Source organism: Leptosomus discolor, chromosome 5, assembly GCF_034619465.1.
Source record: "Leptosomus discolor isolate bLepDis1 chromosome 5, bLepDis1.hap2, whole genome shotgun sequence".
In the NCBI taxonomy this organism is placed as follows: Eukaryota; Metazoa; Chordata; class Aves; order Leptosomiformes; family Leptosomidae; genus Leptosomus; species Leptosomus discolor.
Window position 1 is genome coordinate 78,368,307 of NC_141395.1, and position 5,436 is coordinate 78,373,742.

Genomic DNA, 5,436 nt, shown 5'->3' on the forward strand with positions numbered 1-5,436 from the left:
TAATCCCAGCGCCACTGAAATAAAAAATGTCAGGACTTCAAATCCCCGGAACTATTTCAGAATGTTAATTAGATTGCATGTTAATATTTTTTAGCTATGTCCCTTTTCACCAGGAGTTGGCTGGGAAAGATGCTCCTGCGTCTTTAAACTATTTTCATGATACATAATGAAAGGATATAATGCAAGTATGTTACTTTACATTTTAAAGCAAAACAAAGTGTACATTTCAGCAAACTATTAGTGACTGCGCTCTTGGTGGTTAGACAAAGCTCTGTTCATCCTTGCTACCTTTGCTAGTTTAGGTTTAGATCATGGAATTACTGCACGAGGCTCTGGATTCATTTAGACTAAAATGAAGAGATAGAGTCATACCTGTGAGGCTTGAAATTAAGGAGGTGTGTACTTTATTTAGCTTATCATCTTCTGCATTAATGAGGATGGCACCGTATCTAGGAACACTGCCCTGGGGAAAATGCCAAGAAACTAGTCCCTTGTATTGATTACACACACAAAACTATTACGATTTACTACAATTTTATCGAGATCATATTATTTCTACAGCTTCACCTTGTATTTCATTACCAAGGACAATTGTAGCAAACAATCAAAATGTTCTCATTCATGCTAATGTTTTCTTTTTATTTTGCTGTTCATTCAGCCAACAGGGTTGTACTAATCTTCCTCAGCAACAGGAACACTTCAGTCTATTAATAGAACTAGAGGTTCAATGTTCAGCTATCAAATGATATTAAGCATATTTCTTATCCCAGAATTAAACATTAATAAAAAGGAATAGAGGGTAAAACTTAGTCAAAAAAATAGATTTGTACTAACACAATAACTGAAAATAATGAGATTAGTGAATATTTCATAAACACATAGTGGTTTCTCCCATGTTTGCAAATAATGGATAATAGGGCACCAATCAAAGTCAGAGAATGAAATGCATGCTTCAGATTCACAAGTCAATGAATGGGGTTTGAATGAGAGCTGCATATGGTCATTAAGGGAAAAGAAAGCTGGCCAAGGATGCTTCTGTAAGAGCTAGCAGCACAGACTGAGCGTGGTCTGAGCTCTGAAAATCACAGGCTGCAGTGAGAGCCATAGATCCAGCCTCCGTGTGTGGAGCCCACAGACATTGCTGAAACACTCGCTGCAGCCTGTAAGCAGCTCCTTAAAGAGCTGACAGGCAACCACGGGTCCTCTAATCCAGTGGGTAAAAGCACATCGAGACCCAGTGACTATAAAGTGAAACTGCACTGTCAGGAATGGAAAAATGAAGCTAATGTTTAACTAAGAGGGCAATTAACCATCATAACTTCATGATAAATCAGATAAAGTCGTCATCATTTCAGGCCTTTAAACCATAGCTGAATGCCTTCCACTACAAAAACTTCAGGTCAACTCTAATTTAGGTTACAGTAAGTGCTGTGCCTTGTGATATGATGTTAACAACAGAACAATTGACCCTTTCCCTATCTACACATGGAGGTACTTGCATCATTTTTTGAGGGAGATGATCTAAGGTTCCCTATAATCTGAACTTCATCCTTTGCCCTGCTATCCTGCTTCCTAGCAATGATTCCTCTTGAAGACCATCATGAACTTTACTGCCTGACAGTGCAGACAAGCTCCACTGCTCTTCTGCAGTCCTTCTGTGGGCAGAGCAGGAGAGGAAATCACTTCCATTGAAACAGGGAGAATCAGGTCTGTGGATGGAGGTCAGGTCAGTCACGTTATGATTCTCTGAAAGCCATCGAGTCCTCCTGCCGCAGTCGTCTTGGATTGTTTGATCTAAAGACCAAAAGAGAGAGATCTGATGTGAAAAAGACACAGGATCAGTACTGAGTGGCACGATCACAGGCCAGGGCTATGTGTCTCTTGTGAGTTAAAACTCAGACTGTCAGAAACTCAGACTGTCAGCGAAGCTCAAAGGCATCTCATCTAGTTGAGAGCAAAATTAGGGTTGTTGTGCATGGTGTTCGGAAATAGCACAGTATGTAAATGCAATTAAACCAGCATCACTGATGACTCTGAGAGACTATGCCAGCAGAATAAGCCTGGTGGCTTTGTGCTGAGGCCACCCTTCCACTTCCCTTGTGGGAGGAGCTACTCGCTAGGGAATGAGACGTGAACAGCCGTAAAGACTACGGTCTTTTGCCCTTTGTGGCTGATGTGGCTTTTAGGCTGCATCCCAGTGTGGCCCCACTGTCAAGACCTTCCTGTGCCCACCCCCATGCCACTGGATGAGCCTGGTGCCTGGTTCCCAGCACTGCTGCGGGACCCTGCAGAGGCACAGGAATTAGAGCACTGAGGGCACATAGAAACCCTTTCAGTTCCTCGAGGTCAGAACAGCTAGACTGAAATTTTTCTCAGATGTTTGCCTAATGTGCTTTTAAAAGCAGTATCTGGTGCCATGGTTTTTCCTCGCTGTAGGCTGAGGCATCGCCATTTGTTCTGCCCTCAGTGAGCAGAAAATACTGCTTATCCCTTCCACAGCCACATTGCCTGTATGCCACGACTCCTAAAAGGCTCGGCCACACTTCCCTGTTGCTTCCCAGTTGATGCTTTCTCTGAAATGCTGCCCTTCTTTGGACATCTTGATCTAGCTACTCTTTCTCTTCACAAAAGCTTGTGCTGGAACTAAAGGTGATTTGAATTTGAGATATTGTTTTTCTTAAGGGCTGTGTAAATGTTTGTGGAAGGTAATCTCACCTCAGCAGCTAAATGCAGCTATGTGCACCCACCTGTGGTTTTCTTCTGCCTAGCACTAAGCCTTCTTTTGAAATGGTACGAGGAAGATGAGTAAAGGGTTTGTTATGTTAAAGAAGATGAAACCAAGTAGCGAGGTTTGTTGTCATTGCTAGTATTCAGTCACTGTGTGGGAAACAGAGATTTCCAAACCCACAAGATTAAGGAGGATCATAGACATCCCAACTACTTGGCAGCCAGTACAGAGAGAAGGGCAGCATGTGAAGGCAGTGATACTTTAATAGTCAACCTTGCCAAAGATAAAGATCCAGACTGAAAAGAACTGTCCTACTTTGGAAATGTCTTTTTAGTACACAGAGACAATATAAGAAAAAAGAGTGTCAATTAGGATGCTCTACTTTTGTTGCTCTCAATTTGGGAAATGCAGTGATAGCAATTGCAAGTACTGATGAGATTACAGAGAAAACTGGAGAGTATGGAGGTATTTAGGGCCCTGTTGATCCCAGTAATGCCAGCTGATTGGCATACAATAGGCAGAAAAGACAGAACCTTTACTGGTTAAAGCCTTCTTAGAAGTTAACAGTAAGAGCAGGAAATAAGAAAATGGGACTCAGTGATAATGCAAGTGCACATATGCGGGGAGAAAGAAATCAAGTGAAACACTGAGTAGGACAAAGACACTGAGAAAGCAATAATGATGAAGGAGGCATAAGCAGTGAAGTAGGTATGAGCCTGTGAAGCAGTAGGGAAACTACGCTTTTTTAAAGAAGCCAGCATAATTTTGGACTGGAGACCCAGGTTTCTCCCACTCCAGATTGCATGGGAAGCAGTTGTGAAACAGCAGCTCCTGACTTCGAGTATTTGCAAACTTTGCTCTCTGTAATGTGCTCCTCCTTCCATTTACCCATTTCTGGGCTCATGAGCCCATTTGCATTATCAAACATAAATTTGCATCCCTCCATTCAAAGTTAATGATATATTGATTTCACTTTTGGTTTAGAATTCCTTAGGCATTTTTATTCTAATCTGTTTAAGTACAAGGATAAAGGGCCTTTTTGAATGTTCTGCTATCGTGCAAGCCAAATTCTAATGAAGCCTACAAAAGTCATGTTTAGAAACTTTAGCTGAAGTTTGAAGGACTTTGGTGTTGACAAACCATTTTCAAAACACTCTTTTTGAGTTTCTGGTCTTTGTTGCCAGCCCTAATGGAGTTCTCGTGGATGTACCGACAAGAATATGTGTAATTGTGGACTGAGCTTGATCTAGTTTGACTTCTGCAGTGTGCAACACACTGAGGATGTATAACATTGCTTTTTCTTGTTTATTGGTTATGCTCTTGTATTGCTTCAATTCTCAAACTGAACGGCATCCAGTTAAACTTCAGAAATTTTAGGCAAGTTAGAAACAAGTAATAACATAATGCTAGAAAGATTTTGGCAGAGAGAAGTGAGTTTTGGAGGAGAAAGCAATCACAGTGGGAATAGATTGAAGTCAGTGACTTAAAGGCAAAAAAACGCAAAATAATAAGGCACATCCTAAATTAATCTAGTCAGTCCTTACCCTGCGGAAAAAAGCCTCCATTGATCTCCCAGGCAGCTGTTTTAACAATGGACACTTAGAAGCATTTAGAAAATCAGTTTGCTTTGATTTCAGTAGTGTCAGACACCTAATCTGCTTTTAGGAAGCTGAGTTTAAGAAAACATGTCAGCATTTGGCTCCACATTAGTTTATGTGGGAGATGATTCTCTGCAAAAAGCCTTTAGCTTGAGGAGTGCTGTCCCAGATGGATGCAAAGGGATACAGTCCAGAAGCATCACCTTATCGCAGTCTGTTTTGAACGGATGAGAAGAATGTGTCATATCTATTTTGATCCAAGGTTGAGTAGTAAAAACAAATAATAGAACCTAGTGATGTGAAAAAACAAAACATAAGCCTGGCAACAGCATTTGTCCAGATTGAGGTGCTCACTCTACCTACGTGTTTGACAGTTATTCTGCATTGTATGAACAACCAAGTATATATAAGCTTATATACAGATATAAGCTTATAAATGTATACATACATGTGTTCTAAATCACCAACTTGTCTGCCAACAAAACTTACCAAATCCAAACACTGTTGTGGCGTTATCTATTCTTCAGGCAGCCCAAAACACCTCTTCTGAATGATGTCTGTACCTGCCACTCATTATTATCCTTGTGGATACCCATTAGGGTAGTTATGATCTGACTTGCCATCATTCGCTATGCCTTGCAGACACAGGGCAAAAACATGGTCCTTGTGCTAAAGAGCGTCGAAGGAGCGTAAGTGTAATCATAGACATGTGGTTCTTGTTTGAGGCCTGGAGCTGGCTAATAATTGTAAAGCCTAGTGTCAAATCTAGAAGATAATATTAATAAAAGCTCTGCTACTGACTGCATTGCCAGGTGGGCAAAGAGTCTGCAAAGTGGGGCAAAAAAAGGAAGAGGCAAGGGAATCCAAGCCAGATTGCAAAGGAGGAAAAAGTGGGCTGATGTACTGCAAAGGATATTCTCCATTGCAGCAAGCGAAAATGTTAGAAAATCCCAAAGATATTTTTAGAGTTTTCTCACTGCAGGAGTGCTTTATTCCGTCTTTGATCTCTGTGCAAATTTCTGCTTGACATCAGTGGGAGATCCTCTTGCTGTCTTTACCAGCATGAGGGCCGTCACTAAAAAGAATTTTGCCAACCACTTTCCAGCGTCA